Here is a 27,108-nt window from a genome sequence, read left to right on the forward strand (position 1 = left end):
TAAGCGTCTGAGAGATGCACACAGACGTCCCTGTCATCCCTCATCAGAACCAGCTGTCAAGTCTGGACAAGAACAGCTTTTTAAAATTCAAAGCTACTCCGTGTTAATCAGGATGGAATTGTTAAGATCTGCTCTTGCAGGCAGGAGCTGATATCATAGCGCCGTGGAGTTGCAGGACAAGTTTGATGTGACAGTGAGGCGGTGTGGATTGATGCTCGTACACGTTGGGTTTACTGTAAGGGGTTCCACGGTGGCGATGGAGTGACAGTTTCAACTCAACAGGAAGAAAACAGCATTTAGTCTTTCTGCCTCAGGAGTGAAAATACAATATTTCATTTCAATGCACCACTACAATGAGCCCCTAAAAGGGACTTGTTAGCCATTTTGAAAAGTGTTCATAGTAGTTCATAGCTTTGAGAAAGACCTCAGTTTATACACAACTAATCTTCTGAGGCCTATGTCTGTGTGCAGATTTATATAGACTCGTTTCTGAGTCTATATAAATATAACCCCAAAATTCCACTACCTCCGCCCCGCTACGGCACGGACTCCGCAGCAAAAACGGTCCCGTTGTAGTCAATCAGAGCTGTTCCACTACTGCAGCCGTGCGGCGCAGTACGCCGTTCCGCCATCCGGCAAAAATAGGATCAATTCTATTTTTGCCGGACGCCGGTGTTCTGAGAAAACATCCTACTTTGGCAAAACGTCCTACCCTTCGTAGAATTTTACGGTGTTTTACATGACACAAACCCTATCCCTCACCCTAACCCTAACCAAAGGAAAAAAGTACTAATACTTACTACGTATCTATTTTCCTGCAAATATGACAGCAGAGTAGCATTACCCTTTTGTGTTGTGCGCATACGCGCACATGCTCAGTAACAACGGGTAGGAGAAATTCTCAGAACACACCGAAGCACCTCCACAGTAAATGGACAGAAATCACAACCGCCCAACAGGAAAAGGAGCAAGCACAACTTCCGTTATTTCACAATAAATCAATAAACAAAAAGCGTTTTTTGTTTCATATGCACAGGTTTAACAAATTTTAACAACTATCAATGGCGGTTGAAGTTTAAATGCACAAAAGTAAGCCATAAATACAGTTTCTACTATCAAAGTAGTCACACTTTGTTGATCCAAACACTGCTGATCTCTCAACACAAATGATGGGCAGATTAAACGGTTCATTTCGATGCTTCTCCCACACAACGGGTGTTTGGATCTAACTTCCGCGTTTATTGCTCGGACTGTATCGCAAGATCTCGAAAATCCCGCGCATGCCTGTTTGCGCACCTCAGGTCTCCGCACCGGAGCGGAGCCGTTGTAGAGAGGGTACCAGTAAAAATTGAGTTCGGAAGCGAGCGGCTGCGGAAGGCGGGGGCGGAGCGGAGGTAGTGGAATTTTGGGGTAAGTCAACCGACTTCCTGCCTTGGTGTTAAGTACTAAGACCCTAATGAGTCAGTTGGTGGGACTTGTGTTGACTCATGCTCACCAACTTTAATTCAGCGGGAAATATTATCATCAGAAGTCATCAAACAACCGGCTTTTATGGATTTGGAAAAGTATCTGGTGAAGCAGAATGGAAGGTAATGAAAGTAACTTTTAATTTCCTAAAGCAGCAGCAACCCCATCCACGACTCCAAAACGTTCTGGTCCACGACAGAGCGCCCAAAAAGAATTTCCTCTTTTTACATAACACATCCAGTCCCTCTGGATTAAGGATTAGATTAGCTCATCAGTGATATCAGCAGTAAAAGCTATTTCTTCAAACAGAGGACGTTCAGCAAGCTGTTTGAAATAGATAAGATTAGTAACAGAGGTGGCTTATTTCTCAGTAGAAGAAATGTATTAATAGTTAATTAAAGTTATAATTTGGCTTAAAATAAGAGTAGGAAATCGAAAAATTTCTCTCAACCAATAAAATAAAGATGAGGGGTTTTGAGCCACAGCCTACAAGAGAATCCTGTACAGGGTGATGTTTCTCAAGACAAAGCAACAAAAATGTACTCGGATACAAGAAAGCATTAAATGTTTCATCTTTTCTATCAGCATCTTGCAGCGTAGCACCAAAATCCACCAGCTAACAGGGTGTTGGGAGTTAAAAGCAGAGATGAGGTGTGTGTCTGGCCTCTGGTTTGTCAGCCAGCACATGAACTTTGTCTCTGCTGGGAAAAGTGGGATTTGTTGCCAGCTACCTCTGGCAAATAGGTGTTAAATGCCAGCGAGGTGTGTGTGTGTGTGTGTGTGTGTGTGTGTGTGTGTGTGTGTGTGTGTGTGTGTGTGTGTGTGTGTGTGTGTGTTTGGGTGTGTGTGTGTGTGTGTGGGTGTGTGGGTGGGTGGCAAAGTGTTGTCGTAAATGTGCATTTCTTCAGTATAAAAAAGCATATATCGCCAGTCTGAGGACAAATTGAGGTTTTGGGTTCAAACTAATTTTAATAAGTACATGATGCTCTGTATGCATGACTGCAGGTAATTACTGCAGGTGTTTCCAGCAGCTCCGGATCACTTATTAAATATCATTTTAACCCTCTCAGTTGTCTTAAACTATTTTTGAGCTGATCTATGAAACCTTTGATCACTTCAATGTTTTTGAAGCCAGTCATAAAGAAACGATAAGTTCCTGTTTTCTTTTCTGATTTCATCGAAAATGAATTCCTTCAGACATCAAATTATATTTTAGCACCAAAGAGTTCTGAATAGCAACCATATGTTGCGCACACACACACACACACACACACACACACACACACACACACACACACACACACACACACACACACACACACGGCAGTAAAATCATCAGTTAAACAGATTGTAGCTCAGTGCCACTCATTCTTCTCCCTGCAGAGGGTAATGATCTTTGTGTGTGTGTGAGTGTGCACGCGTATCTGTGTGTGTGTGTGTGTATGTGTGAGCGCATCTGTGTGTGTGTGTGTGTGTGTGTGGGCATAGAAATTATGCTCCATCATCATCATTCTTCATATTACATAACAATCGCTATTGAGCAGTATTAATCTCTGGTTAACGATAAACGTATGTGTGTGTGTGTGTGTGTGTGTGTGTGTGTGTGTGTGTGTGTGTGTGTGTGTGTGTGATTGTGTGCACAACTGAGTTTACAGTCAGATTATGGGGAAAAATCAATATGAGAAAGATTATTTATGCCTATGAAGGCATTATTTAAAGGCTTATTACAGTGCCCGGATCACTGAAACAGGAATTTGCTTGTATCTCTTCTAAATGTCAGTAAAGTGTCAAACACAGCTGAAGCCCATTTTCTGCACGATTCAGTAGGAACCACAGATTATCAGCACTGTGTGCACGTTTCTGTTCTTCATGGGTCAGCGCCGCTGGAGCAGGTTTTACCTGCCAGTCGTAGCTCATGACATGCAGACAAAAAGACTAGCCTGTCAGGCTGTTTTACCTTCTCTCACTGTTTTATGATGACTTCCAGAATGGGTTTTCGGAGCTTATAACCATGGCAACAGCAAAGGCCAAAAAAAAAAGCAAAAACTGCTCATTTAGAAAGACCTGCACAAAGATCTATACGTTTTTACAGAATTCAGAAACAGTAATGCGACTTCAAATGTCTTTTAATGGGACTCTGTTGCAGGATCTCACCACTTTATCACCATTTATAACTTAGGGATTTTGCAAGCTTGCAGTGATTCAAGTGCTAAAAGAAATAAGAGAACTCATACAGAAAAGATGCTGTTAACACCTGGTCTAAAAATACATAAGAACAAGGTGAAACAGGAGGTGAGAAAGGTGTGTAAACGGTGCATAATGAGCTGATGCTGCAAAAAGTTTCCTACTTTCAGCACCTAAAACACGTAGCTTAGCTTCCTGCACGAAGCACGCTTTTAGGATTATTTTAACAAAACCTCTAGCTTCTAGCATCGTAAACTCCACAACCTCACCACACATTTGGTATTACAGCCCTTGCAACAAAACTAGGAGAAGCCTTTACTAGAAAATGTCTTTTAAGCAGAAGATGAACTGGTCAACATTTAAACATCTTTTTCTGACCGCAAATTGAGTTTATATTCCTTGCCAGTAACGTTCAGCTCATCATCAGATTCATGGCTTTATGTAATCGCCAAATAAAAGTAGAAAAGACCATTCAGTTAATAATTTCTTTGATTTCTGGGATAGGGTTAGCCGGATCAACTTTCGGGGGCATACTGCGTATCATCTTGAGTCTGAGATCATGTCCTGATCCCCCAAGGAGCTTGAGGACTTTGCTTTGGGGATGGCTTTCTAGTTACTCTGACCTTAAATAAGTGGCAGAAAACAGTTTACGAAATGGGTGTTTGCTCCTAAAAAGGAGAAACCATGAGAAATTCAGCTGCCAAGCTCTGCAATTAAAACGGCTGAAGATTATACCTAGTCATGGAGCTCATGGAGCTCTATCTACAAACGCCTGGTAAGTTCTAGAATCCATTAATCACGGGGCTTGATGTTCAGCCTGCAGGTCTGCATGTAAGCTCGGGCTCTCGTGCAAAGGTTACCAGCAGGGATGCACGCCGTGATCACAATGTTATCGCTGAGACCACATAAAGCCACGTTTTACCTCCTTTTTTTTCTCCTTCTGTCCAGCTCCCACAACACAGCACACTTTAGCTCATCAGCGACTATCATCTGCAGTGGGTGCAGGCTGCAGGGCATCGGATTGGCCCGACACAAACTGGACGCAGAGCTGAAATGCATTATCGCAGTCCTTGCAGTCTTTTGTGATTGATACTGTCAGAATCAATAATTCAATGGTGATAAATTTGCAACACGGGGTCCGTCTCCATCAGAACTTCTGGGTAATTTTACCAGACCTTCGCGGTTATGTGCGCGCCTCCATTTCACAGGGGTGGCAGGGCCTCCTAACGAGTATCTGAACTGGGGTATGTACTTAGAAATGGCCCGGTAGAGTCGATGGGCGGGACTTGAGGTTAAATCATGCTGATTGGTTGTAACTTGGTAGGAAATTAAATAGGCACATGTGGCTAAACAACTGTCATCTGTTAAAAAAAATGGCTGCTGATGAAGCAGAATGGAAGAAAAAGAAGATAGGCAGCATTTTCACTTCTTTAAAAGTGATGTTTCTAAACTCCCAATAGCGATAAATGCAGCGGACATGCTCCCACAATGCCGTCGTTTTGGGCGATTTGTTTTCTCAACAGTGACATTTTTCTGGTCATTGATCGCCACTCTCCCAGTCCCCTGATTGGATTAAAAACAGTGGTCGTTGACAGAATAAACTTTGGAATATTTATTAATGTCCGTGGTCTAATGAGCTTTGAAAGAAAAGCATCTGGACTTCTTTGAGTTGCTTGAAGACGCTTCCTTTACTCCTCTTTCAAGCCATTTATGTCCACTGTGAGCAACCATCTTTGAACAGAGGCGGTGGTTTACGACACCAACTGTCTGTCATCTATAATCCAGTTTTGAGATCCCTTCCCAGATGCCTCAATGCCCACACATATCCTGGGCCATCTGACCTCAGGAATTCACATGATAGGGTGGGGCCAGGTTTCACAATGAGCTCACCCGAAACTCTGGCTGAATAGGACCCACACCCACCCTCAATGTGTTTATGTAGAAGATCATCAGGGGGTCTTTTGTTCCCTCTTCGGGGGGAAACTCCCACTGGGTTTGAATCTGGGACTCTCCACCATTTGACCTTAGAACTGAAGAAGCCTCTCGGATGAGAGGTGAAACGTCTTCAAGCAACTCGAAGAAGTCCAGACGCTTTTCTTTCAAAGCTCATTAGACTACAATGACCTGGATGACTGAGAACCTTCACAGACATTAATGTCCATGAACACTTTTTGGCACTGACCAGTGACATCACTCACTGCTGAAATGGCCATGATAAGCTGACATCTTAGCAAAGTCCTGAAAGGGACGGTTTTTCATGAAAACAGCTGAGAGGGCCGTGCCGTCGTATTTTCTCTGTCACCTTTTTCCTTCCCAGAAAGCTTTTGGGAGCCTCGACGCCAGCTAACAGATTCACACCTGTTGCACTGAAAATGCAATTTTGCAATTTGAAATGTCGTTTTTCAGCCAAACTGACAAAATGCTAACTCATCACTTTTTCTTGAAGATGCACCAGTTTTGTGATTGGTGCAATATTAGCACAAACACCTTAAAGAGCTTCTTTCATCAGGAGCCCTTGGTAGGATTATGGAGACCAAAGTTAATAAAATGTTGTGCATGCAGAAAAATAACGGAAATTAATCAACATGAATCAGTTGATTGGCCCAGCTTTTTCTTTCTGCTTTTTGTTTCAGTATTAGCAGCTACATTATTGTGACTTTTGCTCATTTCACTGCTTAGAGCTGCGTTCACAACCACTTTCAGTTACATGAATGAACTCTGTTTGCTGCTCTAATCAGGAACACTGTTGTCTTTCATTTTCATCATCTTGTCATGATCCGCCCCAGCCTCCCTGTCTGTGTCTCTCCTGCCCTTGATTAACCTTATTGTTCTCACCTGTCCCTCATTACTCTGCCCATGTGTTCCTGATTCCCTTGTGTATTTATACCTCCCTCCTTGTTGCTGTCTTTGTCGGATCATTGTTGTTTGTGCATGTTCGTTTGTCCTGTCGCTCCCGTTCTACAATCAAACATATTTTTTTTCATCCGTTTGCCTGCTCTTCTGCCTCCTGAAACCCACCACCACACATGGCCTGCCATCTCCACCCGCAGAACATGACACATCTGGCATTTAGAAATCCAGCCCAAAACCATTTGTCACTTTTCTAGTGCTGCATTTGAAAAAATACGGAAAAAATATGCATTTATGTTTTGATCCTCTTTTGTGAAATTTAGTATTCTACACCGCTACCTCTGAAGTTGTAACAGGAAAGCTCAAGTTGTTATTTTTGGGTGTTTAAAACCCAAAAGAGTAAAAAATTATGTTGACTTTTAAAGTAAATGAGAATCGGGGTTGGATTTTAGCGCGCTTTGAGCAGGTTCTATTGTGTTAATAAAGTGTGAGCAGACACTTTATTAATCTGTGTTCTGACAGCGAACTCGTCGATATCTGCTGCTTAATGTCAGGAGAACAGCAGCACAAGCCGCCGCATGCACCTCCTAACTAGGAAAAGTGATTGTTGCCACGGTGATTCCTGACAGCTCGTCAATAAGTCATCCCAGCAGGTAGGCCGGACCGCGACAGGAGGGAGGTTATCACTGCCCACAGGAAGCACAGACACCGAGAGGTGGACGCCGGGCTGAACATGAAAACGTTTTTCCACCTTTTTGTTTTTCCAACTCAAGCAGCTGCTGCTGGGAAGAAGAATCAGCAGCTGCTGTGACCTCCAGCTGCGGGCCAAAACCAGATGCTCATCGTTGTGCTAAAAGTCACCAAAACATTTAAAATCAAGTTTGGAAAAATCATTGAATAACTAAGTTAGAGATCCTTTTTAAGATGTCTTTTTAATCCACTTCATCGGAGTTTAGTGGATTTATGTTTTTCAGAGTCATAAATGTATTTATTTAAATTTAGCGAACAGCTGTGTGTCAGAGCGTGATGTGGAACGGTGGTTCCTAACATTAAGCAGGACTCCATGTTCCTAATCTTTTTGTTTGTTGCATTATTGTTTTTTTTTAGCTTGTGGAGATATCTGGAGTGTGAACAAGACAGCGGGGAGCTGAATGCTTCTGCTCTCGGATTCTAATGAGCTGATGCTTTTTCTCTTGTTTTGTGCCTCTCCACACTTCATCTCGCTTTATTTCTCTTCTGTAATTACTTTCTCCATGTCTCATCTCACTGTTGATAAAATCTATTTATCTGATAGCAAGAAGGGTTTTACTGTCACCGCCTCCCCTCATCCTTCCCTCTTTCCACTCCTTCCTTTACATTATTACTCCTGCTTGGACACTATTTGTCTCTTCTTCTATTTCAGGTTTAAAAATAAATAAAAAAAAAAACCCTCCCGACTGCCAAACTTGAAATAAATGCTCACATGCACAAACACACAAGGATCAGCGTTGATTCAGGGACCAGGAGAGAGTAGAGCTTATCTTGGCTATTAAAAGCTAACTGTTTGTAATTTAGAGAGCAATAGAAACCATCTTGACTTTATTTTAAAAACAAGTGAATGATTTCACTAATTAGTTGTCACAGAACTGACATATGCAATGTTTATTTGTAGCAACCTTAAAGCTCTTTTGGTAAAGGCCAAATTTCAAATGCACATATGGTCATCCTTCCCCCTGGGACTACGTCCACTGGAACACACATTGCCAGAGCAAACGAGGTAGCGCTAAACACCAGTTGCCATTTCTAAGGCCAAACGTCTTTTGTTGCCCTTGACATCAAATGGTGATTTTCTTTTTGGGACTCTGGTGGTTTGTCCTAAAGTTGAACAGGTCACAACCAACAGTTTTTTCTTCTTTAATGCTATTGAGTGGTGAAACAGTGATGTTCTGCTGTTAAATACGTGAGTGTGTAATGAATGGAGGACCCAGGGAAGTATGGAAATGCAGCGGTTCGACAAGGCCGACAACCAGATGGACCAATAGTTGAGTTATTTTTTATAGAAAAAACTTTAGCATTTTTTTTCATTTAACACAATATATTTATAGCTAAAGTATATTAGAGCGCAGTTAAGAGGTATGAAAGCAAATGTTTTAAGCTATCTTAGTTTACAAATTTGCTATAGCACCTTAAAGAACACATCACCCCCAAATCAACTTATTTTTGATGATAAATTATATAAACGAGTGCCTAATTGTGCTGTAGACACGTGTAGTCAATAATTTGGCATCTTAGTTAAAACTGAAATATTCTTCCTAAAACTGTCCGTGTTGCGCCCTCTTCGGGTAAAAGCTCTGCACTGCGATTGAGCTGAAATCTGCCATCAGTATTGGCTAAGAGGTACCCTATGATGTTAGCTGGTACCATATGATGTCACAATGTTGTTGTGAACCCGTGTGTGTGTGTGTGTGTGTGTTAGTGGGTCCGCCCTCTCGGTCTGCCAGGCAACAGCATTTGTTGCATTTTCAATCAGGAAGTGGGAGTGGAGTAAGACTCTGGTGGGGGGTGACTCGCTCTTTAAGTCACATGGTAAATATGACAGCATTGCAGATAAACTGCAAATGTAGTGCAAATGTTCATTTCTCAATTTAGTGTTTTTTAAATGGTCAAATTGTAGTTTTTACCATTAATGTCTGGAAATATCCATCAAAATGTTGTTAACAATGAGTTAAGTGATGCCCAGTTGTTGAAGAGTATTGATGGTTTCATAACGTGTAACCATAAAAATCTGTTCTAAAATACACGTGAGCGAGTTTAAGTCTCTGGGCGATGCTACATTAGAGGTCATGTTTACTTCTATGGAATAGAGCCCTGCACGGGCCTAAAATCTGAGCCCGTGTCCGGCCCGGCCCGAGGGGGTGGAACCCCAGCCCGACCCGGTCCGAAAAGGTTTTCAGGATTCTCTGGCCCGACCAGAGCCCGACTTTTTTTAACCTTTCATAAAGTTTTAGCGTGATGGAATGCTCAGCATTCTAATAATCTGCGAGAAGCGTTCTGCAGTTAAAAAAAAAAAAAAAGAAAAGAAAGAAAAACAGCATCAATGCAGCTTTTTTTTTTCTAACAGAGCGTATTTTTCGAGCGGCAGATGAAATTTACGAACACTATATTAATTGGATGCGTTTGTAAATTTAATCTGCTCTGAAAATGCGCTCTTGTGCAATTAGAAAAAAATGCAGCATTCTATTTTTCTAACTGCAGAGCGCATTTTCAGAGCGGTAGATTAAATTAACGCCCCCAATTATTATAGCGTTTGTAAATTTAATCTGCCACTCTGAAAATGAAAACAGCAATGAATGCTGTATTTTTCTAACTGCAGCGCGCATTTTCAGAACGGCAGATTAAATAAACGCCCCCAATTAGCGTTTGTAAATTGAATCTGCCGCTCTGAAATTGCGCTCTCCAGTTAGAAAAAAAACCCAGCAATGAATGCTGTATTTTTTTTAACTCCAGAGCGAATTTATTCACAGAAAAACAGAACGCTGCCGTTTTCATGAGAATAAACGAATGGTTCCTGACATCAAAGTGGACATAAAATGGCATATGAGAATAGGGGCACATGTTTCAATCAGCAGTTTGAGAATTCGTTTATATAGGCGCATTTATAAACCACACAAACCTTAACTGAGTTAACGGTGCCGGTGCGTGAGAAGCAGGCAGGTGCTGCTTCGTTCAAGTGTTTCATTTTTTGTTGTTGTTATGAATTCAATTAAAAATAAAAGCGCCCGGCCCGGCCCGTGTCCGAGGTAATTACACAGTCGTTGGCCCGAAGCCCGGCCCTCGGGCTGTCGGGCCGGGCCGACCCGAGGGCCTAGGGCTTCAGTGCAGGGCTCTACTACGGAAGCCTGTGGGGACAAAATGCATTTACTGATTTGTAACAAACGGTAACAAAACTTTCACCATTCATAACATTGTTGTTTTACACATTTACTTCTTGACTTGTTGCCAGTGATAAAAGGGAGTCAGATGTGCTATCGCTAAGGAAAATACTCACCCTCACTTTAAGCCTCAAGCTTTCCTCCATTTACTCTCATTTTATTTGTCATTTAGGTGCCAACTCCTCCTAAAGTTGGCATACATTTCACTGACTTGTGACTCACAGAAACAAGTCATTTCAAAGCACTTGAGGGGTTCCCAGAGCGTGCAACAACTCAGAGACACTTCAAGGACAAGATTTGTCTCACTGTCTTCTAGGACAAAAACGCAATGCCTTACAACTCATGCGATGAAATGGGGAAACTTCACAAGACCAAGCTCTCACACGAATGTTGTTTTCTTTGCTTTTAGTTTATTCACTCGATGTAACAAATACAAACAGCAACATTAAATCATAACAGGCTTTTACTTTACATGCCGTACACGACTGAAAAGTGAACAGTAGGAAGGAAAATCTTGTACAAACCTTCCCCTTTCTCACTGATTACCATAAATTTCCATTTCATTCACCAAATATGTAACAGCTAGGCTTCTCCTGATGTGATAAAGTGTTTGTTCACTAAACCAAACCATAGATCTCCTTCAGCGACCGCCCTGAAGCCGATTCAACACGTTGAACTTGCTCAACCTAAAAAGCATCAGCTGGTCTGATGGGACCAACGGTGCATTTCACACAGAAAAGGAAAGGAGACGGACGTTATCCGACTCCCCAGACATTCCAGACGGTCGATTGTCAGCGTGTTGTTTCAGAGCTCCAACATCTCGTCACCTCCTGCATCCCACTTCATCATATTCCATCACTTTCTGCCTCCTCAGCTTATTTGCATCTCTTTATGGTTGGTTTTATCTGTAACTGAAGGCTCTCTGTAGATATTTTGAGTGCCTTAATAGATATTTCAAGCTCTGATCTATTTGTGTCTCTTTGCAGTCGTTTAGCGTCTCTGATCTGAGATAATTTTGGAGGTCCTTGTAGTTTTAATTTCTGCCCTTTTGCAGAATTCTCTCTTCCAAATTAATTGTTTATCTTGTCTGGTCTTGATTCATCATTTAGCATGTGTTGCATGCATTTTGCATTGCATGTGTTTTAGAACATCTCAGTTTATTTTGCGTTTGGGTGGTCTCTCTTTTCCTCTGTGCCTCTCTGTTTGAGCAGGGCTGACAAGTGAATGTGATAATGTGTTAATGCAATCCTGCTTAAACACATAAAAAATTAATTGTGCCATTAATGCATGCAAATGTTTATTTAGTCTCCTGCAGACTCCCATTATGGACCACAGTGTTATTTGACAAAATGCATGAGGAGAAAACAACTCCGCAGTCTTGGAGTCAGTGGGTTTAGTCTTGATTACATCTAAGTGACGACTACAGAAACACAAACACCTAGTCTGGGTAATATATTGGCTCACTGCTGCAATTATTAGCACACTTTTATTTTTGTCTTTGTTCTTTCACGCTTGTGCTTACTTTCTGCCATTTTGAATAGATATTTTTGGTTCTCCAGCTCTGTGATTCTATTTCTGTCTTCCTCTTGATTCCTGCCCGTCTAGCTCCTCCTCCTCAGTGAGTCTGCAAACTTAGACAGCACAAACACACAGATCAGTGCGTTGGAAAATCTAAATATATGTTAAGTTAAAAGAGGCTAGAGCTGCTATAAATGTTCTGACAGCTTGCTGTTTTTGTTTTTTTTCCCGTCTCAGGCTGGTGTTGACCGGATGCAATCTACCGTAAGACAGTTTCTGCACGTATGTCACTTGTGCTTTTAACACTTTCACCTTCCGTGGCATGATAAGTCTCTTCAATGTTGCAGTTTTAATGATATAAAAAGCATCTAAAACATCACAAACACTCCTGACAGCCAGAGATAATTTGCAATGTTTATCATTCCTACAGTCTCTGCTTTGGGATTTAGGAACATTCAGAAACAGATGGGGAAAAGGAGGATTTAAGATGTTGATTCATCGTGAGTTAGAAGGAAACGAATAACCTGCTATAAATCAGTTTTGCCCATGCAATTATATTCCTTTAATTTATTCCTGTTTTCTATGTATTCAATCAACAGTAACGCAACAAATCGGTTTTCAGCTTTGACGCTAATTTATGACAGACAGAAAATTTGATCTGCTTCAAGACTACAAAAAAGAGAAATCCCAAAAACACACGCACACATATACACGATGTAATATTCAAATGTACTAACACCTCCAGCTGTCGTTACATTAATCCTTCAGACTGCAGGTTTCAAAGATCCTAAAGAAAACCTGTTACAGCCAAATAAATAAGCACACTTCTAAATCCTAGCTGAAAGTTTAAGATTGCTGCACAAAGCCGGTACTTTGTGGTGCAACATCAAGAATCCGATGGATAAAAAAAGTTAAAGCAGTTTTAATCCTGCACAAAGGAAACAGCTAATGACTGTTGTTAAAGGCCACTTCGAAGTCAACCGAGATTCCTATTTTTATTATAAGTGGTTCTCTAATCAACGCCAACATTGATGTGCCAGTTGTGGACAGAGCGCTTCCTTGAGCTAGAATAACTCTTTGAAGTGATTGACTGGAGGAGCGTAAAGCGGAGTTTTTAAATTAAATTCTTCATTCTTTTTTGTGCTATTCATTTATTCGTCACTACGTATCTGTTCCATGTTGAGCATCAGGTGTCTTTTAAACACAAACAGTTGATCTAATGTAGGTATTTTGTACATGGGTGTGTTTTTACATGAAATAGTTGATTATTTTAGTTAATAAATTAAGTTAAGCAAAAATAAATAAATAAATAAATAAATAAAATAAAAGTGCAAAGATCTAAAACCTCAAGCAATTTTTAGCAATCTGAATCAAAAGAACCGGATCTCTTAAACAAAAACTTTCCTACTTTTTCATGTTTGTAAATAATTTTCTTGAGCCAGTATGTGCTAAAACGACCTTTTACAGTGTTAATGAAATGTCACTCAGACCCAACCACCCTCTTTGGCTAGAATGCCGCCCTTGCAACTTCAGAGTGGCGGTCTGGTCCCTGTTAGTCAATAGTAAAGTGGAGTTGACATGCCTGGAGCTGGAGTCAGCTTCCAGCACGTTTCCTGCATGTTTTGTATGGTGAACACAGCTGATTTGTTTTATTTAGTGATGATTTGTTCCTGTAGACACAGATGAAAGCTGAGGAGACATTCCAGCAGTTGGATTAAGGTGTTGAACAAATGAACACAGTGAGGAGGAGAGTTTCACTTTTGTTTTTACTAACGGACAGAAGGAGGCACTAAAAGCAAGCCAAAGCTGCTTAGTATCCGTTTAAAAGACCTGGAATTTCCATCACTTCATTTACAGGTGTACTAAAATACTGTTTATTAACACTTGGAAACATTGAGCCTCTGTAAAGCATATGAAACTGTCCTGGGTGTATTATATTGCAGCATGGATAATACCAGAAGGGCACATCCGCGGTCTCGTCACTTCCAATCACAGATCGACTAAGTTGTTGACATGCAGAGGAAATATGGCTCCTGCCACATTATCTAGAACCGTTTTGACTTCAACCAGGCTAACACGTTAAATGCATTTTTATCATCTAATGTCAGTTTATTTAAGGCTAGATTCGGTTTTCTGATTCGCATGTTCCGCTGAACGAGGAAGCGATTTTCTGAAAGAGGGGCTGTGCTGTCGGCTGTGAAACATAGATTTTGTCATGGAAGCTAGCGTTCTGCTGAAAGACTGTCTTCTGGATTGTGGAGCGTTTGGTTCCTGACAAACAGTAAAGTGGAGTCCCAGTAGGTTACATTCTGGAAAGTTAGTGCTTCAAGAATATTTGTTTTCCTTGTGTCCACAAAGATGTTAGCAGCAGTTCAGCCCAGTGTTTAGTTTGGCCTAGCGTTAGCAGTAGCTCAGGCTAGCGTTATCAGTAGCTCGGTCTAGAGTTGTTGTGCAGTTAGCGTTGCTGCGACCAGTTTATATCTTCTAGACACTGAAATTGGTTTGAACATGTTATCATGAAGCTTTCCTAGAACCGTTTTTTCCTTGTCTTTTCCAGATGACTCGTTTACGTTGATGCAGGTCAGACACAGCTCTGAGTTTTTGGTATCCTAACCGTCTTTATTCAGCAACAAGATAAATGTGGTTTTTCAATCTACTGCCCCTTTAAACCGCTTTAATGGTACTAGTCACTACGTTCAGGTCCATTTAGGGTTCAGTTTCTTGCCCATGTTCTGGACCGAACACCTTCCCACCAACTCTTGAGTTTCCCAAAAGACAGCAGAAAATATTTCATTCATTGGTCTGTTGAGATTTCATGGCTGTTATGATCTCAATCAATCAATCAATCAATCAATCAATCAATCAATCAATCAATCAATCAATCAATCAATCAATCAATCAATCAATCAATCAATCAAGGCTTTATTTAGATAGCACCTTCCTCACCCATTACGGGAGGCCAAGGCACTCTTTGTCTGATTCACATCTTTTCATGTTGCATTCAAGGGAAAGCTGTTCTAAGTCGTATTATTCAATATTAAAAAAAAAGGATCTGTAATGATTATTACTAAAGTGATGATGATTTTCACAACAAACAGTTCCCCAGCCACTACAGAAAGACCAACATATTTAATTCTATGCAGTTTGTCAGATTATATAAATGACAAGTTAGCAAGCAGTAAACACCTGTAACCAACTCATTAGAATAAGTCGTCGTTTTTTGTTCCATCCTCTTGAACGCATCTTTGAGCGTTTGCTGTCATTTTGTAACAAATTATTCTTGTCAACCCAGAAGTATAATCTGAATTCAACTATTTATAAATTATTACTCAGTTCTTTTTGTTTTAGTCAAACAAACACAAACGCAGAGAAAACACAGAACCAGAGAACAGACCTCACCTATCCAACCCAGAAACTGGGCCTTAAAGCCCTGGAAACATGATTGAGGATTAGCTGTGTTCCTGAAGTGGTGAGGCTCATTTTCCATCTTAATCAAATGAACACAATTATTATTATTATTATTATTATTATTATTATTATTGTTGTTGTTGTTGTTGTCATTGTTATTATAGTAAGCAACACTGGCAATCTCCTTCAAGATACAAAAGGAGTAAATAATTTCTGTAGAGTGATGCAAAGTAACTAATATATGTATTATTCAGTGTAAAATTCCATGACTACATCTATATATATATATATATATATATATATATATATATATATATATATATATATATATATATATATATATATATATATATATGTTTTTGTCAAACTAAAAATAAAGGATCGGAAGGATTTGTAATGAAACTACAAGTAAATTTATAATTTGAAAATGGATTGAAGAAAGTGGATTATGATTGTACTTAAATAAGTGTGTAGTAATAAGATAATTCTGATCGTTATAATAAAAATAATTCAGCCGTAAACATAAACGGACTGAAAACATGTCTGACGAAGCTCAGATCCCAACCTGTAGCTGGCACTACGGCGCTTCACTGAGCTGACTGGGTGCAGCTCTTCAGACACCTTTCAGTTTTTCATTTCTATCGACGTGTTGGTTAAGCATCTGTCTGTGGCAACATGTTGCTATCTAATTTTATTACAGTTATAATTATGAAAATCTGATGAGAAAGAACTAAAGAAAAGGTTTGTCGACAGATACTCCATTAGTAATTGAATTAGTCTTTAATAATCAAACACTTATTATTATATGCTACATGTTTAATTTGAATCATATCAAATGTCACTGATTAAAAAGCCGACATGCTGCCTTCAGGCGTTGCACACAAACAGCTTCCCCTGATACTAAAATATTCCTAAAAACGTTGATGATGATTTGATAAAATGTCCAAAAAGGCAGCTTTTGGCCCTGGCAGAGCCATTGTTTTTGGGTATTCACCAGCTGTAGGTGCCATCACAAACACATGGCACACATGCATAATAGCTCTCACCTCACCTCACCACACCACCCAGACCTTTACATTCTGGACCCACAAGTCACCTGGCAGGCAGACATCTGGCAAGGATACAAACCCCAAACAGAAATTCTGGTAAGTTGGGACTCACCCTGCAGAGGCAGCAGTGGCGTCGGCAGCAGAGCTGGTCCCGGTCTTCCGTGGTCTCGGTGGTGGCTCTGGCGTCGGGGTCACCACCTGGACTCCAACAACGCGGAGTGCTGAAGCAACACTTTCCTTGGAGAACAAGTTGTCACCATCTTTCTTGCTGCATCTCCACAGTCAGAGGCAGATTCGAAGGAATCCGGCAGACTTCCTTGATGGTTTTTCTCTTTTTTAATATTTTTTTTTGTTGGTTTTACTTTGACAAGAGAAAAAGCTTCTTCCTCTCTCCGCCGCTCTGCTCACGCCTCGCCTTTCTCTCTTCTCCGCATGCCTTCAACAACAACTGAGAGGAGGATGCTCACTGGCACCGGCTGTGTCTCGTCGCCCGTGGCAACCAGTTGCTATAGCGATGGACCTGAGCTCATTGGGAGATGGGGTGATGATGGAGATGTGGGGAGGCCTTTGGAGGGATAGAGGATATGGGAGAATGAAGCAGGTATTAGAAATAAAGGAAAGCATTCAATTATAACTTTATAAATTCAATTAAAGTTTATTTTATTTATTTATATTTATGAGAGTTTAAGACATTTTTTGAGAATTTTCTTTATAAAATGCTGAAAAAATGTGTTTGGGAAAATTTTACATTATCTTTTTAATTATTGAAAGCTCATACGTTGCAAAGATCTTGATTTTTGATTTTATCACTATACTAATAGCCGCGAGCCCCCTATTTTTAGCTCAAGGTCTGCTTTGCTTTATTTTATGGATTTTAGGATCTGCTCCTTCTCCCTCTGTCTCCCCTCGGTAAGTGTTCGTTTGACTCACCTGTCCCTTGTTATCCTACCCACCTGATTCCTGATTACCCTAATGGTTTTAGACCCTCTGTTTGTGCTCCTCATTGTCAGATCCTTGTCGTCCCGCTGTAGTACCATATCTTCCATTATTTGTATTAAAGAGTTTCTATAGCCTGCCAGTCTACCTCCTGTTCTTGCTCACGCGTTTGGGTCCTATTGTAGCCATCACCATTTCATGACAGAAAAGGTTCATATTCTAGGCAAAAGTGTCACACTCTAATCAGCAAATGAAACCAAAAGCTAACAATGTATAACAATGTATAAAAATGTTTAACAATGTATAAAAATGTTTAACAATGTATAAAATGAATAACAGTATTTAACACTGTGGAACAATGTTTAACAATGTTTTACAATGTTTAACAATATATAACAATGTATAACAATGTATAACAATGCTTAACAATATTTTACGTATAACAATGTTTCATAATGTTTTACAATGTTTAACAATGTATAACAATGCTTAACAATGTTTTATGTATAACAATGTTTTACAATGTATAACAATACTTAACAATGTATAACAATGTTTTACAAGGTTTTAAAATGTTTAACAATATACAACAATGTATAGCAATGTATAACAATGTTTTACAAGGTTTTACAATGTTTAACAATATACAACAATGTATAGCAATGTATAGCAATGTTTAACAATGTATAACAAAGCTTAACAATGTTTTATGTATAACAATGTTTCACAACGTATAACAATGTATATCAATGCTTAACAATGTATAACAATGCTTAACAATGTATAACAATGTTTTACAAGGTTTTACAATGTTTAACAATATACAACAATGTATAGCAATGTATAACAATGTTTTAAGAGGTTTGACAATGTTTAACAATAAACAACAATGTATAGCAATGTATAACAATGTTTTAAGAGGTTTGACAATGTTTAACAATAAACAACAATGTATAGCAATGTATAACAATGTTTAACAATGTATAACAAAGCTTAACAATGTTTTATGTATAACAATGTTTTACAACGTATAACAATGTATAACAATGCTTAACAATGTTTAACAATGTTTTACATTGTATAACAATGTATGACAATGTTTAACAATGTATAACAAAGCTTAACAATGTTTTATGTATAACAATGTTTTACAACGTATAACAATGTATAACAATGCTTAACAATGTTTAACAATGTTTTACATTGTATAACAATGTATAACAATGTTTAACAATGTATAACAAAGCTTAACAATGTTTTACGTATAACAATGTTTTACAACGTATAACCATGCATAACAATGCATAACAATGCTTAACAATGTATAACAATTTTTAACAATGTTTTACAAGGTTTTACAATGTATAACAATATTTAACAATGTTTTACAGTGTATAACAATGTTTAACAACGTTTAACAATGTATAACAATGTTTAACAATGTTTTACAAGGTTTTACAATGTTTAACAATATATAACAATGTATAACAATGCATAACAATGCTTAACAATGTTTTACGTATAACAATGTTTTACAATGTTTAACAATGTTTTACAATGTATAACAATGCTTAACAATGCATAACAATGTATAACAATGCTTAACAATGTTTTACATATAACAATGTTTTACAATGTATAACAATGCATAACAATGTTTAACAATGTTTTACAATGTTTAACAATGTTTTACAAGTCACTCTGGATTAATACAAAGTGTTACCTAATCCCTGCAATATAAAGTTCCGATCTTCTGTTTAAAGGTAGTATTCAAAGATACATCAAATTGATTCCATATTTTCTATGGAATCTCACCTTTGATGGTTTCCTACGTAAGATGTAACTATTGAACCACAACATATTTGGCGAACCAGCCCGTTTATTTGTACATTTTGACACTTCGTGTTGACTTTGAGTCATTTTAACTATCAAAACACTCAAAATTTATTTACAATTTGATGTTTTTGGTTGAAAAGAGGCAATATCATTATCAGCCACTAGAGTGCAGTCGACCTCCATTTAACTCACTAAAAGTGGGTGACACAAGTCACCTTCGACAGGAGGCACTGATTCATCTCTCACCTAAAGCTGACTCACTGACTAGCTCTAGCTGCCATATTGGATTTTCTCTAGCCACAACCAAAGCACAGGTTTGTTCCTGCTGTCATTTTATACAAAGCATTTATTATCTTTTATGTCTTTTCTGAGTGTATTCGTGAACACTGTGTATATTCTTGTGTAACTGGATATTTTCTCCCAGAAGCTTCGCTTCCCCCAGTTACCATTTGATCCCCGGTGGCCATCCCATTAGTGTGACGTTAGCATCGAAGTGCTGACAGTCTTTATAAGTTAAACGAAGAGCGAGCTGCAGCAAGAACTGTACATGCTATTTGTCTGAAAAATTAACACGAACGCCTCGCGAAGGTTCGGTTATTCGGGTGGGTCAGTTCTACGAGAATTAGACCATAAAGTCCCGGTTAACTACCAGGCCCGCTAGCTTAGCACAGCTTTCAGCTGCTAACTAGTTTCGGTTCGACAGCCGTGCCTCGTGAACTCGGACAATTTGTCAACTGACTGATACAGTGATTCTGTGTCCTAAAGTCCACTTTTTCCTACGGGATAAAGCTCCACTCCAGTGGAGCAGATTTAAGTGGCGTTTTTAACACTTTTTGTGTGAAAATGAAACACGGGCAGCCATCTTGGCTCACCGCCATCTCGTGTGGGTCCTCAGCCATCTTGGCTCACCGCCATCTTGTGTGGGTCCCAAGCCATGCAACGTCTGTCACCACCCCGTGGCACCTTTGTACATTACAATTCTTTTGAAAAAAAAATCACTTTTGATTTTAACAATGTATGAGGAAGAACAACTGTGTTTTCCCTTTGTGGGTAGACAAGTTATTGACGCTGGAACAGCATGTGTAGGTTCTACCAGCATGATTGTTCACAGTTTTGATGGCAACCTGCAGAATTGTTCAGTTAATGACCTGATGAGTATTTTGATGACACACTTGGAAAATTTGTCCAAAGAAGGTGAGAAAGTGAAGCCAGCTGCCCGCACAGAGAACCTGGTGGGATTTGCTGTTCTACTAGCTCATCTCTGGGACAAAGCAGTTAGTGCTCATGTGGAAACACAAAGTGCAGTGCTCACACTTTCTGACCAACAGCAAAACAGAGGAGCCTGTGGTTCCAACTCTGAGGACAAACAGCACAGCAAGGAGCTGATGGAAGCTCGAAAAGGGCTGAACGAAGCCCTGACTGAAAATGCAAATTTGTTGCATGACAAGATCCAGATGGAGTGTCAAGTTGCTACCTTGGAGAATCATCAAATCAAATCAACTTTATTTATATAGCACTTTTCATACAAAAAAATGCAACTCAAAGTGCTTCACAGATTAAAATGGCCCCATAGATCCCATATTCCCATCCCAGCCCCCCTCCCCAAGTATAAAACAATTGACAATTACGATTCCCCTCCCGCACCCAACTTCCAAAGTGGACATGCAATCACCCGCACACTCGTCCATGCACACACACACACACGCACGCACGCACGCACGCTCACACACGCACACGCACACACACACACACACACACACACACACACACACACACACACACACACACACACACACACACACACACACACACACACACACACACACACACACACGTGAACAACAGAGGAAACAATAGGCTGAGTTCAGATGGGTCAGGTAATGAACGACACATCATCAATGGAGCCATCTGCCCTGACAGCAGCAGATCCACGGCAGCAGCCAAGACACCGGCCCATGACGCCCAGTGGGGGAGGGCAGAAACCCCCACCACTGCCCGGGCACTACCCGACCACCGGCCCCAAGGCAGAGGGCTCCGCAAAGGAAACACTGGAGGATTAAAATATATAACTGTAAAATAACAAAAGCTAACATGGATAAAAAATAACTGATAAAAAGTGATTATAAAGATAGTAAAAGAAAACATAATCATGTAAAAACACTAAGATGTAAATAAAATGATAAAATTAATTAAAAGAGCTAAATATGTACATATACAGTGGAGCAAAAAACTATTTAATGAGCCACCGATTGTATAAGTTCTCCCACTTAAAATGATGACAGAGGTCAGTAATTTTCATCATAGGTACACTTCAACTGTGAGAGACAGAATGTGAAAAAAAAAATCCATTAATTCACATGGCAGGATTTTTAAAGAATTTATTTGTAAATCAGGGTGGAAAATAAGTATTTGGTCACTTCAAACAAGGAAAATCTCTGGCTCTCACAGACCTGTAATGTCTTCTTTAAGAAGCTTTTCTGTCCTCCACTCGTTACCTGTATTAATGGCACCTGTTTGAACTCATTATCTGTATATAAGACACCTGTCCACAGCCTCAAACAGTCAGACTCCAAACTCCACTATGGCCAAGACCAAGGAGCTTTCGAAGGACACCAGGAAAATAATTGTAGACCTGCACCAGACTGGGAAGAGTGAATCTACAATAGGCAAGCAGTTTGGTGTGAAAAAATCTACTGTGGGAGCAATTATCAGAAAATGGAAGACATGCAAGACCACTGATAATCTCCCTTGATCTGGGGCTCCACGCAAGATCTCATCCCGTGGGGTCAAAATGATCACAAGAACAGTGAGCAAGAATCCCAGAACCACACGGGGGGACCTGGTGAATGACCTGTAGAGAGCTGGGACCACAGTAACAAAGGTCACCATCAGTAACACACTACAACGGCAGGGAATCAAATCCTGCAGTGCCAGACGTGTTCCGCTGCTGAAGCCAGTGCATGTCCAGGCCCGTCTGAAGTTTGCCAGAGAGCACATGGATGATACAGCAGAGGATTGGGAGAATGTCATGTGGTCAGATGAAACCAAAGTAGAACTTTTTGGTATAAACTCAACTCGTCGTGTTTGGAGGAAGAAGAATACTGAGTTGCATCCCAAGAACACCATACCTACTGTGAAGCATGGGGATGGGAACATCATGCTTTGGGGCTGTTTTTTCTGCTAAGGGGACAGGACGACTGATCCGTGTTAAGGACAGAATTAATGGGGCCATGTATCGTGAGATTCTGAGCCAAAACCTCCTTCCATCAGTGAGAGCTTTGAAGATGAAACGTGGCTGGGTCTTCCAACACGACAATGATCCCAAACACACTGCCTGGGCAACAAAGGCGAGTTGTGCCTGCAGGCGGCTTAAAGACTCAAGTAAGAGTTCGCACGCTCCTTCGGTTCTGGCGGTGGGGGCAGACCCCTCCACGCTGCGACTCGAAGGAACTGCATCCGGGACTCATAAAAATAATAACTGCAACAATGGGTCTAAACAACAGGACCAGAAATCTAGTAAAAAGGCTTTCCAAATAACAAGCCTCAAAATTCAAACAGACCTCGGATCCCTCCACCGGCTGATGGAGGGGACCCTAAGTCACCACGACTCTGTCGTGATAAACATTGTGTTTCTTTTAAAGAAAAGGGGGTTCATCATACTCCTTCAGGAGAGAGTCGCCTCGCTCAGGCGAGAGCCGCGCTCCTTCTGGCCCAAACTCACCGCGTGGTGCTCGCAAGGACTTCAGTCCCGCCCCAAGGCCGAGAACTGATTCTAGGAGCCGATCTCCTGGAAAAATTCCCGCTTTGGGTGCCGCACTTCTTGACCTGTTGAAAGATTCGACAGAATGTGAGTCGGTTCTGTGCATCTCTGCAGTAGAACCTCCTCAACCTGCCTGTTGCTCGGTTGTGGAAGTAGGTCCTTGCAGAGGCGGAGCCTGCCACAACGGTGCATGTACTGACACCTGAGACCTCGTCGAGGTCTGGTCTGGTCGCTTCCGTCAGCGCTAGTCCTCTTCTGGGGCAGGAGGCACCTGTTTGGGGTAGACGGGCTCCATCTAAATAGACAGGGTACCCGTGCCCTGGCAATGAGTTTGGCATGTCCACGACCACCACTATCCACAATGTCATGCCCTGCTGCCTCCGCCCTCTCCACCCATCCTCCCACTCAACCACACCCTGATGTCCAGCTGGTCCCTGCTCCTATGACCCCAGCTATGATTTTAATAGTTACTCAAATATTGGACTTGGACCTCACACCAGCTCACTAATTCCTGTCATTATCAGCAGAGAGCGGCTTAATCACCATAAACGAAACAAACGCAACCACAGTAATCTTAAACACTTACCAGTAGTTCCACTTTCACACACACACTCTCCAGTTACCATTAATATGGCACTTTTAAATGTCCAGTCTCTGCTGAATAAAACTTATTTTTAATTATTTGATTTTAGATCACAACCTGGACAGTTTATTTTTAACAGAGACCTGGCTGAGTACAGATGCCCCTGTTGTTCTCACAGAGATTTCCCCACCAATTTTAAATTTTACTTACTCTACAAGGAGCAGCAAAAAGGGAGGCGGTACTACCTTTATAATCTCAGCGACACTTACCGCCAAACCTGTTTCATTTGATAATTTTAGCACTTTTGAATATAATGCAGCTGTTTTTGGGACTCCTCAAATTTTATGTGTCACAGTTTACAGACCTCCAAAAAATAACACATGTTTTATAGAATAATTTTCTGAGTTTTTATCAAACTTACACAACTCTTACAACCAAACAATTTTAGCCGGTGATTTTAATTTACATGTGGAGAATCTTTTAGACCCTTTATCGACCGATGTTTAAAATATTCTTAATTATATGGATTTTAGCCAACACGTCACACAGTCAACTCACAGCAGGGGGCACACCCTAGACTTGGTCATCACGCATGGCCTGTCTACCCGTGTGCTCTCTGTTGTTGATTTGGCTGTCTCTGACCACTATTGCGTGTTTTTTAATATCACCGGTTTCACCCAGAGGGAGACCTCTGTGAGAACTGTCAGGAAACGTCATCTAACCCCTGAAGTGGCTGCAGGTTTTATTGATACCTTAGAAAAGATACCTCCTATTGCTTTACCTGCTCCCTGTGATTTTATAGTGAACGATTTTAACAGCAGCCTTCAGTCCACCCTAAAACACATCGGCCTCTCTAGTGCTGTCCATAAATGGTTTACTTCGTATCTCACAGACAGGACTTTTATGGTAAGTCTAGATACCTTCTGTTCTAAGACCTGTGAGATTACTTGTGGTGTGCCCTAGGGTTCAATTTTAGGCCCAGTTCTTTTGAATCTGTATATGCTTCCACTTGGTGGCGTCATTGGGCAACACAGAGTGCAATTTCACAGTAATGCAGATGATACACAGTTGTACATCCCTGTGTCTCCCGATGACGCACGGCCACTGGATGCCCTTTTTAATTTTATTTTGGATATTGAATCCTGGATGTTAGAAAACTTTCTCCAGCTTAACCGGGACAAAACCGAAGTTTTAGTCATCGGTCCTGAGACCCAGAGAGAAAAACTTTTTCCAAAGCTACAGTCACTAACTATTAATTCATCTTCTCAAGTGAAGAACCTGGGTGTTATTTTTAACTCTTAGCTAACCTTTATTCCCCACATTAAGAATATTATAAAAATGTTTTTTTATCACCTGAAAAACATCGCCAGAGTCCGCCCCTTTCTTTCTCTGGCCGATACAGAGACGCTGATGCATGCTTTTATCTCCGGTAGAATTGATTACTGTAATGTCCGGCTTTCTGGTCTTCCCAAAAAGAGTACAGCAGGTTTAAAACTCCTACAAAATTCAGCAGCTCGTGTCCTGTCTAAGACCAGGAGGCAGGAGGACATAACACCTTCTTAAACAAGCTGCATTGGCTTCCTGTACATTTCAGGATCAATTTTAAGGTTCTTTTAATGGTTTTTAAATGTCTTAATGGTCTTGGGCCTTCTTATCTCTCAAAACTGCTTCTTAAATACGAGCCTTCGCGGTCCCTGTGCTCCTCTGGCAGCCATCTCCTCGTCATTCCAAAAGTCAGGACACACTCCCAAGGTGAGGCATCCTTCCAGTTATATGGCCCTCACCTATGGAACAGTCTGCCAGAGGACCTCAGGGCTGCAGAGTGTTCTTGTTTTTAAGGCCAGGCTCAAGACTCGCCTTTTTAGTGTAGCTTTTAAGTGATTTAGATCTATTTTAGCCTGTTTTTACCATCTTTTATACATTTTATCAGTGTTTTATGACTTACTCTTTTAATTAAATATCATATTTTCTTACATATTTATTTTAACTTGTAATAATTATTAGTTTTAACCAGTCTTAATACTTTGTTGTACAATATTTTATAAATTTAATTATATGTTTCTACTTGGTTATCTTTTATCACTGTGTTTTATTTAGATTTTTATTTATCAGCTGTTTATGTTTAATTTGTTTCTTAACTTGTTATCTTAGTCTCACTAATAAACTAGTGTTTCCTCTGTGGGGGCTGGCTGCCCCGGGGGCAGCGGTGGGCTGTGGCGGCCGGGGTGCTTCCCATGTCTACTCTAGCCAAGGCTATTGCTGCCAATGTTAGTGCTCCCGGTGCAGTTGGCTCTTTGATGGCATTTTCGCCTTCTTTGTAACTACTACATCTGCACTCAGCCAGCTGCCCTTTCTCTATTACGTGTGTGTGTGTGTGTGTGTGTGTGTGTGTGTGTGTGTGTGTGCGTGTGTGTGTGTGTGTGTGTGTGTGTGTGTGTGTGTGTGTGTGTATGTGTGTGTGCGTGCGTGCGGGAGTTTGCATCTCAATAATACCTAGCTGCAGCCGCAGGAAACTACAAACCACACCCCATCAAACCACGCCCCCATGTGCCTGTTGAACTCCCCTGGTGGTCAGAAAAGGGAAATATATCAATAATGGCAGCCCTCCCAGCGGGTGGGGAGAGCTTAAACATGGGTCGGATCCAGGGCGCAGCATCCCGCTGTCAGCTCCAGCAGGTGATGGCGGTGTGTTTTTAATTCCCAGCGGGGCAGGGGAGCTCATTCCTGGGTCGGATCCGGTCTGCAGCAGCCTGCCACAGGCTCCAGCAGGTGGTGGCGGTGTTTCAAACCCTCCCAGTGGGGCAGGGGAGCTGAAACCTGGGTCGGATCCAGGGTGCAGCACCCCGCCTCAGGCTCCAGCAGAGGAGATTGGGGTTTGATTCACATCATTAAACGCCTTCCAATGCGAACAACACAATTTAAAGAATACGTTTGTACAGAAATAGTAACAATGTAATTAAACAGACAGGACTCCAGATTTAAATACGAATGTATGGATTTTTTTTTCTTGCATACACACTTTATAGCCATCCCCAGTAGGATTATAAAACACTGATACCACCAACAAACAATCAGTTGCCGGACAATAGGCACAACACTCCTATGCTTATTTAAGTTAGCAGGTGAGTAATGTATGTGCAAGTGTTTATTTTAAATGTAATAAAATAAATATCAGAAAACGTAATTAGTGGTAATCATTTTAATGAACCCCTTAAGCCCAATAGCCCCCATTTTTGGGAACACGCCTTCTACAGCAACATTTAACTTTCAACCATTTGTTATTACAAGCACTAACAGTGGGTCTAAGTCAATACGAGTGAGTAGTTAATATTTATGTTACTATTTATGATTTTTTGTTGCTTCTTTACAGTGAAAAGCTGCTGATGTGTAATTTTTAGGCATATTTACATGTGTATTTATGTATTTCATAAATTCTGTTAACAGGAATAATTACTGGCCCTTTGACACAAAATGTATTGATTAAGAAATTACTAAAATATTTTGAATTAAGTATACAATTCACAAGACTAGTAAACTGATATTGACGATACACTAATCTTTAAAAAATATGCTGTAAACACGAAAGCAGAAAAGTTTTGCTTTAGA

General features: G+C 40.6%; 1 protein-coding gene across 1 annotated transcript in view; it reads right to left on the minus strand.

Annotated features, from left to right (window-relative positions):
• Positions 1–16,865, minus strand: part of LOC107396829 (cortexin-2) — a 29,963-nt gene extending 13,098 nt beyond the window's left edge. The window contains exon 1 of the mRNA XM_054734618.2: positions 16,500–16,865. The gene's annotated coding sequence lies outside the window, so the exon portion shown is untranslated. The remainder of the gene's footprint in view (positions 1–16,499) is intronic.
• Between the last annotated feature and the right edge of the window lie 10,243 nt (positions 16,866–27,108).

Source organism: Nothobranchius furzeri, chromosome 19, assembly GCF_043380555.1.
Source record: "Nothobranchius furzeri strain GRZ-AD chromosome 19, NfurGRZ-RIMD1, whole genome shotgun sequence".
In the NCBI taxonomy this organism is placed as follows: Eukaryota; Metazoa; Chordata; class Actinopteri; order Cyprinodontiformes; family Nothobranchiidae; genus Nothobranchius; species Nothobranchius furzeri.